The 14,884-nt window shown below is 45.8% G+C and overlaps 1 protein-coding gene across 3 annotated transcripts in view; it reads right to left on the bottom strand.

Moving 5' to 3' along the window:
- The window catches only part of PITPNC1 (phosphatidylinositol transfer protein cytoplasmic 1), a 263,091-nt gene that overhangs the window by 97,554 nt on the left and 150,653 nt on the right, over positions 1–14,884 (bottom strand). The window lies entirely within an intron of this gene.

Here is a 14,884-nt window from a genome sequence, read left to right as displayed (position 1 = left end):
TGCGGGAGGCAAGAATACGGTAGAAGGAATACAGGTTTTCGAGTGAAATGGACGTTACTTCAAACCCCAACTTCTTTTTTTTACAAATTACCATGGGATTCACAGTAAATTCCTTAATCCCTTTGATCCTTAGTTTTCTCATCCACAAAATGGAGACAATACTGACTTCATCATCGTGGGGTGAAGACTGAATGATCTAACAAACGGCCATGTAGTATCTGCCAGGACAGGTCGTCGGGGAAAAGCTGGCCCGCCCACTGCACTGTCCTCACGAACCCCCACAGACTATGTGGGGGGAAACCAAGTCGGGTGGGGTGATCCCCGCTGCACGGTGCGCGGACCCACCGGGAGGCGGTGGGCGAGCAGGTGCGGTGCAAGAAGACACCTGGCTGGTTCTTCCAGCGCCCTGGGCGGTGGCCACGCCAGAGGGGTTTGGGCTTTCTCCGCCTCGTGCTGCCGCCGGGTCTGTCGTGCTGTTGAGGACACGTCCTATCGTCCAGGTCCACGCTGTCCCCCTTTTCATAAAGGCCTGGGAGCTCCTGCCTCCGGGCAGGGCCCTGATCCCCTGACCTCTCCTCTGCTACCCTCGGCCCCCTGCCAGCTTCAGGCAGGGAAACAAGATTACCAGGACCCCTGGGAACTCTCTTCTTTCCTAGATGCAAAGCCTTCACGCCTGCGCGTTCACTCAGCCTTATTACAAAACCTGAGGCTCAGACAAGCTGAAAAATAGCATCAAAAAACAGCATCTGGGAGCCCCAGGGGTCCCACGAGATGACCCTGCTCACAGGCAGGAGACTGGGCCAGTGACTCCGGGGTGGCAAGATGAGGCAGGGAGAGAGGCAATAAAATGCCCGAGTCCCCCAGAGCCTGGGGGACGTCATGAGTCATGTCAGCCTCTCTCTGCTCTCCTGCCTCCCCGGGGTCCTCTCAAGATCTGGAATCTTCCATCTCATGAAAAATCTCTTTCTCCCTTTCTCTTCTTGACGAGAAAAGCAGCCTGGCCGGGAGAATCATAACGAATATTCACTTTCTCACACCCAAGGTCTGTTGTGCCCCTAACCTCGCAAAAACAGTAGCAGCGTCATGGAGAAATCAGAGAAACGAGGCAGTTCTGCCGTCATCCCACTTTGATTTGCTAGCTCCGATCCTCCGGAGCCAGGAGAAGCTCAGGAGGGCTGCTGTCGTCTGCTCCTGCTATGACCGAGCTTCCTTTGTACTCAGTATCTGTGCATCTTTCATTTGCCTTCCCAACGCAATGGCAGCCGAGGAGGCCGCCGGGTACCCGTGAAATCTCTAGCACCTAAAGCCGAATGTGTGGGAAAGTGATGGTTCTTTGTTGAACATTTAAACGCATGTGCTTGGATCTGCTGGAAGAGAATCTGCATTGGGGAAAAAGAATGCCAAGAAAAACAAGTGAGGTACCTTCCTCGGCTTCTGCAAGAATCATTTCCAGACCAAGCAACTCCCAGGTTCAGGGTCGGGAAACGAACGCAGCCTGCGCAACATGCGTGGCAGGGCTGGATTTTCAATTCACTACAGACATGCTTTGGAAAAATGAAAGGGCTATTTTTAGTCCGGTGATTGATTAGGGTTGCTATGGCAACCAGAAACACTTACAAGAAGAAAACTAAATGTCAGCAAGTCTTAAAGAGAAAGGGGCAAGCCCGTGGGAATTTCGTAGTTAGTTTCTGGGTGGTGCTGGAAGCCCTTTCTGCAGTCCCCACACGTGCGCAGGGAGGGGGGTGGTGGCTGTAGAGACCTGGGCCAGAGAGTCAAATGTGAGCTCTCCAGGGGGCTGCACTTCAGAAACGTGCAGTGGCAAAACTTCTGGAAGAATGGGTACCATTCACGTAGAGGATCACCGTTACTGTCCTGCTATATAATCCCACAGCCCCCAGAGCCTGAGGAAAACCATGAGCTAAAGGGTAGTAATCCCATCCCACAGCAGTTGACAAAGAAAAGTAAAAATCACATTCTCTCTCACAGTATATTTCTTTCTTCTTTCTTTTTACATTTTTAAATGTTTATTTATTTTTGAGATAGTGAGAGAGAAAGAGAACTCACGCCGTGGGGGAGAGGCAGAGAGAGGGGGAGAGAGAGAATCCCAAGCAGGCTCCATGCTATCAGGTCAGAGCCTGATACGGGGCTTGAACTCACAAAGCGTGAGATCAAGACCTGAGCTGAGGTCAAGAGTTGAATGCTTAACCGACTGGGTCACCCAGGTGCCCCTCTTCCAGTATAATTTAAAGAGAGAAGGTGAGTGGGGGGAGGGCAGAGGAAGAGGAAGAGAGAGAGAGGCTCTCAAGCAGGCTCCACATTGTAAGTGTGGAGCTCGGGCCGGGGAGGTGCAGGGGGCTGGGGCTCAAACCCATGAACTGTGAGATCATGACCTGAGCCAAAGTCATAGGCTCAACCAACTGAGCTACCCAGGCGCCCCTACGTTTAACCTTTTGAGGAAATGCCAGATGGTTTTCCAAAATGACTGTACCATTTTACATTCCTGATACGAGGGTCCCAGGTTCTCCACATCCTTGCCAACATTTATTACTTACTGCCTGGGTGTTTCTTAACCTTGGGAAGTTTTGGTGTATCTTTGGGTCAAAATAATGACGCAGGTTAACCACAGTCAACATACTTTGTACCCACACTGAGACAGATGTGGTCCAACGCTGAGGTTAACGATGACCATAGTATGGCATTATTCCAAGTATTCAATCTATAATAATTCTTTTGTTAACTCTTAGCCCTCATACAACTCGATGAGGGATGTACTATTATCACTATTTTACAGATGAGATGGAAAGGTTAAGTCACATGCCCCAGATCACAGAACGTTTATGTGATGGAGCGAGATTCAGCTCAAGCTGTTGGACAAGGAAGTTCGTGCTTGTGACCCTCCGTTCTGCTGCCTCTTGGGCACTAGGGAAGCACACGAGTGCTTTGTGAGGAGTTGAGCAATCGGGTCGGGGTGATGGTGACTAAGGTTTGGCTTGGCTTCTCATCTCATCCTGTGGCCCTGAGAGCTGAGAAAATATGTGTGTGTACATCTGCCAAATGATGGAGGTGTCCTACTCCAAACAAGCCCGAAGATGAAACCAACTGTTTACTCGAAAGATAAATTGGGAGGCGCCGGGTGACTCAGCCGGTTAAGTGTCCAACTCTTGATTTCGGCTCAGGTCATGACCTCAAGGTTTGTGGGATCGAGGCCTGCATTCGGCTCCACGCTGTCAGTGCAGAGCCTGCTTTGGATTCTCTCTCTTCCTCTCTGCCCCTCCCCCTCTTGCATTCTCCCTCTCAAAATAAATAAACGTTAAAAAAAAAAAGATAAACTGGGGAAATAATTATTCATTGAAATTCACAGTGATATCCCTTTAAATGCCAAAATATCCTAGTACCTTTCAAATACAATCATTTTCAAAAACTGACTTTAAATATGATGGCTTAAGTTAATTCCCTCTGTGAAATGCTTTCAAATCCCTGCTCAGGACTCAAGGAAGGATATAGATTCTCAGGTGTAAAAAATATTATGATGGAAAAAAATGTTCATTATAACACTGTTAGTCCTATGAAAAACATTCAATGACCACCAACAGATGGTTGGTTAAGTACAGTATGGTGAACTCTAAAGCCATTAAAATGTAAAGTGTAAAGCAGGATGGTTCATTTTTGTAAGAAGAAAACAAAAACATGCTAAAAAAAAAAAAGCTGTCAGTATATGCACAGAAAACATGGAGAAACAGACATCAAAATATCATGGAGAAGATGAGTAGAAATCATGAGGCCCTTTTATTTTCCTTAATATACATTTTTATATTCTTATATTTTAATTTTTTAAAATTTATTTTTGAAAGAGAGAATGTTAAGTGGGGGATGGGCAGAGAGAGGAGACACAGAATCTGAAGCAGGCTCTAGGCTCTCAGCTGTCAGCACAGAGCCTGACACAGGAATTGATCTCACAAACTGCAAGATCATAACCTAAGCTGAAGTCAGACACTCAACCAACTGAGCCACCCAGGTGCTCCCTGATACACATTTTTATAATGCTTGTAATTTACCATAAATATCTGCTTTTTCAGTAGGAAAAAAAAAAGTTGTAAATAAATACATCAATGAGATTCCAAACTATATGGGATCTAACGGAAGTCACAAGGTATTCCAAAAATTCTCTTCATTTTAGTCCACTTCAACCTAAAGGGGAGCATATTATAAAGAGCATGGTTGAGTAGATGGAGGAGGTTCAAGTGAGGGAAGTTTGGGAAATTGCTACTTCAAATGGTCCCCATCTCATCCATCACACTTGTTCATGGATGAGGACGGATCTCAGAGGTGATACAGTCCTGGAGTTCAAACTGCTTTTTAAATGGCACCACAGTTCTTTTTACAAATAAAGCATTATGTAGGGACATGGTGGCTGGTGATGCGTGGCCATGGAACCTTCTGAACCAAGACAAGCAAAGTCTGAAAACCAACGACTGAGCTCAGGAGCTTGATGTCTTATCCCTGGTTACTAGCCAGAATCCTTCCATATCTGAGGACAAACTTTCCAAGGAGGCTTGAAAACAAGACTATTAAATGGAAGAGTTGAGAAGCTGGCGTGGGGCAGATGAAGTGTTTACAGGCTTTCAAAAGATCATTTCCTTTTAGCTTTTATCTGGAACTCAATGCATTCCTCTCTGGCCATCTTGTTCCGTCTCCATGCACACGTGTCCCCTTGCTATCAATGAACATTAAACTCAATATAGACTTGACCTTTTCTCTAATGGAATTCCCCTGAAGACATTGATTCTCTGGTACTATATTCTATATTATCATATTAAATGTGCTCCAAGGCCATATAGGGTATTTCAGCTTGAGCTGGGATCATTAAAAAATATGAATCTGCAAATGTTTCCAACTTTCACCAGCAGGAGATCTACACAATGTGCCACAGGTCTAGTGAGATCAGGGTGAGAATTTAGGATGTACTGTCATTGTGCACTTTGGAGCTGTAGACTGTGTTGCCTGTAAAACAGGAGACGATGGGTGGCCAGTCTGTATGTAGAGGCAGCTCTTAGATATCTAAATCTTAAAGTACCTCTCAACTTCCTTTACTCTGTTTTTAAATCCTTTTCTTTGTTTTTTTATTATTAATTAATTAATTAATTAGTTTATTTTAGAGAGTGAGAGAGAGTGAGTGCACGTGGGCACATATGAGCGGGAGAGGGGCAGGGAGAAAGAGAGAGAATCCCAAGCAGATTCTATGCTCAGCATGTAGCTTGATGTGGGGCTTGATCCCTTGACCCTGGGAGTATGACCAGAGCCGAAATCAAGAGTTGGACGCTCAACCAGACACCCCCTCCTCTAATCTTGATTAGTAAATTTTATCCTTCCAATTTGACAGAAATTTTGCCCCATAATTGTAAGGTGTTTTACATATACATATATATATACACACACACACATTTATATATATAAACTTCTCTACTGGGTACAGATCTTTCACACACACACACACACACACACACACACACACCAATTTCAAGAAGGTACATGTCCAGCTGTCCCTCCTATCTACTCAGAATTTCAGCCATCACACAGGCAAAGATGCACAGGGAGGAAGTGGGGGATATCTGGGCTTCCACTGGGTTCTCGGGTTCCAAGGGCCATCTATGACTTTACATCTAGCTAGGGTGGGTGGCAATGTAACGGGGCAGCTGGAGAAATAAATTGCAAAGATAGTTCCAGAAAAGTGAGAAGAGGATCCCAGGTGGAAAAAAAAAAAAAAGAATAAGAAAAGAATTTTAAATTATTTTTTTAAAAAATGTTTATTCTTATTTTTGAGAGAGACAGAGCGTGAGTGGGGGGCAGGGGCAGAGAGAGAGGGAGACACAGAGTCCGAAGCAGGCTCCAGGCTCCGAGCCGTTAGCACAGAGCCCGACATGGGGCTGAAACTCCTGAACCGCGAGATCATGACCTGGGCGGAGGTCGGACGCTTAACGGACGGAGCCACCCAGGCGCCCCAAGAAGAAGAATTTTAAAGCAAAGAGGAGAGAGGGATTGCATGTAAATGATAGAGATGACGATGTATCAGAGTGACTTCCCTAATATATGCTGCACAGGAAGAAAAAAGGTGGCCAGGAAGAGTGGGGCCTGAAAGAGAAGTGGGGGAGGAAGAGAGGAAGGGAGGGAGTGGAAGGAAAACATCTGTCTGTATTCCAGCCCCCACCGAGGAAGTGAATGTCAGCCTCTGCGAGGCTCCTCGGCAGCCCGCACCCTACACCGAGGCTCTGTTCATTCATTAGTTCATTCATCGCTGGAGCTTCTTCCGTCCGCTGACAAGCTGAGTAACAGCATCTCGCAGGAGAAGCAAGGCCAGGAGGGAGAGGCAGCGAAGACATGAATGAAAATATGTTTTCTCAATGGGGCACGGTGTGCTGCCGGCGCTTCTATGAAAATCGAGCAGGGAAACTAAATTGGGGCTCACTCAATCTAAAGCTGGACCGGTCAAGGAGAACTAAGCAGAAGATGCCTGTGAATACTGATAGCTACACACAAAGGTAGGGCAGGGATTTAAAGAGACAGGCGGAACTCATCAAATGAAAAAGAAATACATGTAAATAAATAACAGAGAGGAGAAAGACTCAGAGGGACTCCCCAAATATATAGGTTGCGTAGGAACTTTCAGATGACAAGCCTTCTCAATTAAAATCTCTAAGAACCACCCCTCTGAACCAAACAGGGCACATTCCTTACTTAAAAATATAAATACTCACTCTTAAAAATAAGATCAATGGGGGCGCCTGGGTGGCTTAGTCGGTTAAGCGTCCGACTTTCGCTTAGGTCATGATCTCACGGTTCGTGGGTTCGAGCCCCATGTCGGGCTCTGTGCTGACTGCCAGCTCTGAGCCTGGAGCCTATTTCAGAGTCTGTATCTCCCTCTCTCTCTGACCCTCCCCTGCTCACGCTGTCTCTCTCTCTCCTAGAAATAAATAAAAAATATTAAAAAAAAAAAAAGATCAATGTTAAGATTTGGAACTGAAAAGACGGTTACATTCATGTAGATAGCACAGAGTTGAGAATATCTTAGTGATTAGAGGGTCAAAAACATGGGGGCACTTTTGCACTCACTTTACTTGATCACCAAATTTACTACTGCAGTATATCCATAGTTATAGGCAATTTATTGTATTTTTACTGAACGAAATCTGCCCCACAAAATCTGTGCAGCTGTACTACTCTTAACTCCCCAACACACACTCAACATAATTCCATAGGTATTAATAAATCGGAGAAGAGAAATCCAATTTTCAGTGCACAAGTGGAAAACAGAAAACAAAAGAGAAGGAAGGTTCCATGAAACACGTGTTTTCTCCCTGATGACTGACCCCTGTAAAGTCGTTCTGAGCACTGTTTAAAAAAAATGCAAACAATTTCAAAATGTTACCGTTACGGTAGAGAAGCCCATTTTGTTGCCTGTGCTCTCCCCCAAGATGGCTGAATTAATCTTCTTTGAAGTACAAAGAACTGCTTGGGAACAGCCAGAGGAAACGGAAAAGGGAATCTGCCAGACAAAGAACGCTGCTTTCCTAAGGCTCCTGCGTCACCAGGTACCAACTGACTGGGTTGCTGAGATGTGGAGACAAGTTCTAGTTCTGCACAAGGACCATGGCACATCTGTGAATCAGCTGGATTGCAACTGGTCTCCCCCCCCACCCCCACCCCATGACCAGTTAATTTTCTAAACTGAAACAAATCGGCATGTATGAGCTCACTGTTGTCTCCGCTCAGGGCTGCCTTTGCTGTGTGGTCTCACAGCACCATTTGGAAAGATATTTACAGGTCATTACGGTTGGGAATCTTTCAAACCACTGGTATTTGAGGAACAGTAATCATTATGCAATGTATTAAACTCACTGAAATTTTAGAGAAAATAACATTTACTGAAATAGGATTGATCCACTGACCTATTTTGTGGGTATGTAATGGCTCTAGCCCTGAGAGAAGCTTCTGGAGTTCCCCTAAGTTTTGGAAGGCTGTCCTTGAAAACCCAAGATCCCAAGGACAAATAAGTGTGGGAAGTGCTGCAGCTTCCTTTTGAAGATTCACAATGTATGGCAGAAGAGTAAAGCCTCTGACAAGTCCTGCAATAACTAAATCTTTGTAGCTTTGCATACCCCAGTGTTAGACTTTTTCCACCTAAATTCTCTTGACCCTTCAAGATTTTTGAACTTGGCTATTCTGACTCTGACTATTTATGGTCTATGACTTATGCCATGACCTGTATCTCCACTGACTTTTTTCTTTTCTTTCTCTGGGAGGGTCCTCCTCTGGCCTGTGGCTAATTGCTGCCTTGCTTATCTGCACCCCCAACTGGAAGACTGTTTCTCTGACCTGATCCATATGAGGTCCCAGTTCACATGGCCTCATTTCTAAAGAAGGGACACTACCTCTTGCCCCGCCCACCACAATTACCTTCTGCCCTGGATACCCAGGGTTAATTGCAACATGGAGATAAAAGTTATTTCCTAACTATCAAACCCCCATACCTACAAACTTGTCTCCATGACTCCAAAGGAGGAACGCTTAAGGGCCATCATTCTCTTAGCTAAGTTGAGATGGCCAGATTGTACTCTCATTTCCATGTGAACAAGACTAATCCTAGAGTTCAGGTGTGAGTGTATTTTCTCTGTACTGGCACCTACTTCCTAGTTACGTAATTCAGCAGTTTCTACTACCCTTGGTTGGGACTCGGTGGAAGGTGGGGGAGGGGGGAGCTCAAGAAAAGCCTGACAGGCATGGAGGTCATTGGTCTGCGCACACACCACCCATCAATCAGCACTTTCAATTATCAGGGACCTGGTGAGGCCAAGATTTCAAGTAAAGTTCCTATTTAGAACTGTTAGTTGCTTTCAGAAAAATACCTCAGCCTCCCTCTCCCGCTCCTGGGAAGACGACCCGAGTTCACCTCGGGTGACTAATGCTACATTCACAACAGTGAGCAGGCTTGACTCTTTTCCCTGGCTGGGCTGAACCAACCCCAAACAACCCCATCTCTCACTGTGGCTCAATACCATTTGAGCTACTCATTCAAGAGTCATCTCCTTCTCCCTGGTCTGTTATAATTGACCTTGTTCACCTTTTGCAACTAAATTAACAACAATGTGACAATGTCAAGGAACGCTGGACCGCCCACCACTGCCTCTGCATCTTGGCCAACAGCAGTCATTCTCACTAATACAAGGGTGCTTCCCATATGTCATTGTCATTGCTTTTTCTGTGGATTCTTCCTCAAAGATATTTTAGTGGAGGGGGTGCCTGGCAGGCTCAAGTTGGTAGAACAGGCAGCTCCTGATCTCGAGGTTGTGAGTTCAAGGTCTGCACTGGGTTGTAGAGCCTACTATAAAACAATAAGAGCCTTAAAAATTTAGGGGAAAAAAAGATATTTTGGTGGAGTGGGATAGTCATGGCCCCCAAATATATATAGTAACTGTAGATCTAGGTCACTGCTATCAACTTACTATATACGCTTTAGTTTTCAAATTCTCACCAATAAGAAAAAAATTTTTCCCCCTTATCATGACCAAGGACGAACCGATGGTGCAGAGCTAGGTTCGTAGTCCAGTGGTGCCCTTTTTTTAGCTCTAGAAAAACAAAATCAGTGACTTTGGAAGGCAGCCAGTCTCTCTGGGCACCTTCCTTTGTGACTTTACAAACTACAGAGGAATCGGCAGGTTTTGAAGAACTGGCTACAGAGTGTGTGCTCTGGAAAATGGTCATCGTGTCAGCCTTTGCAGTGTAATTAAGATTTTTTTCCTATAACCAAGCTAAAGATATTTTTTCCACTTCCTGGGCACATGGCATTTCCACATAATCCTAATGACACAGTCATACGCGGTGATGAAAAAGCTTTTACGTTTTGAGAGCTGTGATCGTGTTGAAGCCTTAGATGACCCTAAATAGAAAGTTCTCTTGTCTGGCTTTTATCACAAACGAGGGCTGCATGAGGTCTCAGTAATAGGCTGGACGGTCAATAGGAGACCTAGGGGATCCTAGGAATAGATGAACATTGCTCGGGGCTAATCCTATGAGAACAGACAGCTGTCTAGAGTATTAGGAGCCCCTCTGCATCCCCAGAGGGTAGGGAGGGCAGGGTGTGGTGATCCCAGTTAGGAGTCACCATTGGAGAAGTCTTGCTTTGGGCAAAACTTTGGGCACAGACAGGAAATATGGGCTTGAAATGACATCAAGAGGTATTTAGGATTAAAGGACTGGGGGACAAAAAAGCCAATGGAAAAGCACTTACAACAGGAAAAAAAGGATGAAGACAATTGAAAGCATCTGTTGTAAATCCAGGGCGCGGACCCTGTAGTCGGGGAGATGCATGAGCTCTTCCTCTGGAACTGTCATGGGCAGGGAGCGTGAGAACGTGGCTGAGTGAGAGTCAAGGGGAGGGAGGCAGCTTCAGGACGACCACTGCCGACCACTGCCGGCCTGAGGGAGCCCACCTGCAGCCAGATGGAGAAACCCAGCCCCCGAGCCCCTGAGAAGGCGGAAAGAAAACCTGTGCTATGTTTAGGATGGAAAATCAAAGGGAACTAGCTGGGAACAACGTGGCTTCTTGTGGAGAATTAAATACAGACGGTGCGTGACATTCAAAGCCACGATCACCTGGCCTCCAGGCGTCCAGGATCCAGTAACATCACTTGCCCACTGGGCCTGGAGTGTGCATGCTTGGGACGGGCGCCCCCCCCCCATCCTGTATTTATACACTGAAGCCCCCACCTCCAATTTGATGGAGTTTGGAGGTAGGGCCTTGGAGAGGTGATGAGGTTTAGATGGGGTCAAGAGGGTGGGGCCCTCACAATGGGATTTGTGTCCTTATAAGGTGAGTTCAGAGTTTGCTTTCTGTGCCCCCCCCCCCCCCCCCCCCCCCCCCCCCCCCCCCCCCCGGCCTCCCGGGCTGTGAGAAATAAACATGTGTTGTTGAAGCCACCCCCTGCGTGGTGTTTTGTTATACAACCTGAGCTGACTAAGCCACAGCGGGTATCTGCAAATAGGAGTTCTACTCTTCCCAAGGTCCAGCTCAAATCCCGCCTTCTCCAGGAAGTCTTCCCAATTTCTTCCAGGCAGAATTTCACTCTCCTTTCTACAATGCTCTGTGCTTCAACCACGACACTTAGCACAGGTATTCCTTGAAATAGTGCCAGTTCTGCGTTCATCTGCTCTCACCTAATCTTTCCCCTGGCCCTGCCCCCTTTAATCCATTTCACTTCCTGAGCCAAACCTACCTGAGGCAGGAAGTGCTTAAGTTGTTCTGACAGGTCATTGGATTGGCCTTTCGGGTTAAGGTGGCACGTTAACTTTAGGACAAGGCGAGTCATACAATTCACTCTCCTCCTTTTCCTCTGGCCCACCAATGTGCCCCTGTCCTTATAACCTGATTTTTGTCCTTGAGTCTCAGACACGAGCCCCACTGCCATCCCCCCCTCCCATAGGGTTGCCAGAAAAGAACAGAAGATGAGTAATCTTCCAGTAGAAGTATATTCTATGCAAGATTTGAGAAATACTAAAAATTGTTTGCTACTAATCTGAAAATTCAAATTCAACAGGACATTCTGTATCTTTACTTGCTAAAGGTGGTGACTTTATCACTCCCGTATCTCATGATCAAGTCCCTTGTGAAAGATGGTTGTGTCCTGTTCCTACCTGAACACCAAGCTCAGGGGCCCCAGTCCAGAGAGCAAGGCCCTTCTTTTCGCCTTTGCTCTTTGCAATTGCTGGTCTGTCTGGATGGCCCAGGGCCATGCACTCTGCCCTCTGGTCTGAATGTCAGCCGCACTCAGAGCTCATCCAACTTAGTGGGTACTCTGGTGCCAGCCTGCCCTCTGGGCTGAATGATGGCCTATCCCATCTTGCCTCCAGAAAACTCTATGCCTTGCTGGTGTTTGCCACTGGAATGTCTAGCTTTTCCCCCAAGACTGTGGCTCCTCAAAGGATAGGACCTACTCAATGGAACCTACTAGCATGATGTTTTATATACACTGTCGGGTATTTAATAAATGACTGTTGACCTAGAACTGAAAGATGAAGGGCGCCTGAGTGGCTCAGTTGGTTAAGAATCTGACTTTTGCTGAGGTCATTCTCTCATGGCTTGTGAGTTTGAGCCCCACGTCAGACTCTGTGCTCACAGCTCAGAGCCTGGAGCCTGCTTTGGATTCTGTGTCTCCCTCTCTCTCTCTGCCCCTTCCCTGCTCATGCTTTGTCTTGTCTATCTCTCTCTCTCTCAAAAATAAATATTAAAAAAAAAAAAAAAAAAGACCTAGAGGAGTCCCGTGGGGGAGAGGCTAGACAGAAGGAAAGGCCACGGCCCCTGAGAAATCCTCCATGGCCTGTGCAGAGATCAAGTCCATGGTAATGGAGGCTGGTCCCCGGGAGGGCTACCCAAGGATCCGTGACCTGTGGAGATGGCTTTGTCAGGGGCCGTGGTCTTGTTGTAGCCCGTTATGCAAAATCCTATAATGCATATTCTTAAAAGAATGAACATGATGTCAAACATTTTTCAGACTTCATTTTTCCGTTACTCACCCCCACATTTCATGGTACGCTCATTGGCTCATGGGGGAATAAGCGTCACGAGTTTTGGGTCAAGTCAAAGTGACCTGATTCTAAAGCTCGCCGGGCAAATAACTACCTTTGCATAGTTATGGGGACACGAATTCTCTTGTCCCTGTAACTAATGATCACATGTCAAGTGAAAAGTCCATGTACAAGCTTTTGGAGAAGCAGGAAATAGGATAACATCAGATATCAATAAAATCAAATAATATCCTAGACAGCGCCATCCAGTCTAAGAATTGGAGCCCAGTCTACAGTGAAGGGCACCAAGATGTATTCCCATTTATTTGCCCACAGGACTTCCACTGTAATGACGGCAACTTCTAGCATTACACGATAAATAATAGCAATGAACACTTACTGAGCATTCACCATGCAGCAAAGACTAGGCTAAGATTTCATGTGGATTCTTTCATATAATCTTCACCTCACCCTTATGAAATAGTTACTGCATTTTCCCCACTTACAGATGATGAAGTGGAGGTTAAAAGGGAGGTAATAGAGGCAGGACTCAAAAGATACCCTAAGCATTCCTCTTAGGAGATAGCACAATCGCTAGAAGCCTTGGAACTGGGGATAATGTTGGTGGGGAACCATTTAATTGCCTTCCATGCACAGGCAACATGCTAAACACTGTATACATCAGGGGTTGGCAAACTATAGCCTGGGACCAATATGGCCTGCTGACCAATGAAATTCACCCAGGCCAGTATCTTTACATATTGTCTATGGTTGTTTTTGCAGTGATTGATGCTGGCCCACAAAGCTGAAAATAGTTACTATATGACCCTTTATAGAAAATGTCTTCTGGGGGTGTGTGGGGGGTTCAGTCAGTTGAGCGTCCAGCTTGGGCTCAGATCATGATCTCGTGGTTCGTGAGTTCCAGCCCCACAGAGGGCTCCCTCTGGTCAGCAGGGAGCCTGCTTCAGACTGTCGGTCCTCCTCTCTCTGTACTCTCCCACTCGTGCTCTCTCTCTCAAAAATAAATAAAATAAAAATCTTCTGATCCCCATGTTAAATCACCGAATCCTTCTACTAATGGCTCTATGAAAGAGGGTTTAGTCCAATTTTAGAGATGAAAAAACTGGTTCAGAGATGTTAAGCTGCTTACTTCTAAAATGTAATAATTTGTACTTTGCCAAAGAATTGCCTTTTTTCAAAGTTAAAGACATTAGGGAAGAAAATATATTTTATTTTTTTTATTTAATTTTTAATTTTTTATGTTTTATTTCTGAGAGAGAGAGAGAGAGAGAGAGGGACACCATGAGCAGGGGAGGGTCAGAGAGAGGGAGATATAGGATCCAAAGCAGGCTCCAGGCTCTAAGCTAGCTGTCAGCACAGAGCCAGACGCGGAGCTTGAACCCATGAACTGTGAGATCATGACCTCGGCCGAAGTCGGATGCTTAACCGACTGAGCCACCCAGGCACCCCAACTTAATTTCTTTTAAGTCGGTTTCATACCCAGCATGGAGCCCAATGCGGGGCTCAAACTTATGACCCTGAGACGAAGATCTGAGCTGAGATCAAGAGTCAGATGCTCAACTGACTGAGCTACCCACGTGCCCCAAGAAAAGGCAGTGTAATACCCAAAAATGAGGGATGTAATTTATTCTCCTTAAAAGAAACTTTAAGTGGAATAAATTTAATTTTATGAACAACTTTGGATACTATTCCTATTTTCTTCATTTTGCAAAGGACAGGTGAGCATTATAGTCATGGAGTCACATAAGTTTAAGAACTGGCAATTGGGGGTGACTGGCTTCAGAACTCTGGGCAGGAAGTGGCAAAGCCAGAGCCAGAGGACACTGAGGCCTATGTGACTCCAAAGCCAGTGACCCTCCTCCTCTACCTGATGGGATGGCCCATCTGTCTTTGCCTTCCTTCTGCCATTCAATAACTATTTATCGAGCATTCATCATGTGCGGGGCACTGTACTATCGCCAAGGACACAATGAATCATTTTCCTCCACCTTTTTCTTTTTCTTTTTTTTTTTTTTTTAAGTAGGCTCCACTCCCAGAGCAGAACCCAATGTAGAACTTGAACTCATGACCCTGAGATCAAGGCCTCAGCTGAGATCAAGAGTTGGATGTTCAATCGACTGAGCCACCCGGGTGGCCCCCATTTTCTTATTATGACAACTTGACCTGTTAGTCTGTTGAAGACAGTGATCCAAATGAAAATGCCATTACACGGTGATATAGAGATAGGCTAGGGGCTAGGGTCCCCTTTTTTAAATGCTAAGTAATGACTTCAGAGGCCCTTAGGCAGGAAGCAATTAAATGATTTTCA

Source organism: Hyaena hyaena, unplaced genomic scaffold, assembly GCF_003009895.1.
Source record: "Hyaena hyaena isolate Hyena2069 unplaced genomic scaffold, ASM300989v1 scaffold_104, whole genome shotgun sequence".
Classification (NCBI taxonomy): domain Eukaryota; kingdom Metazoa; phylum Chordata; class Mammalia; order Carnivora; family Hyaenidae; genus Hyaena; species Hyaena hyaena.
Note: the sequence above shows the minus strand (reverse complement) of the source record. Positions and strands in the feature narration are given on the sequence as shown.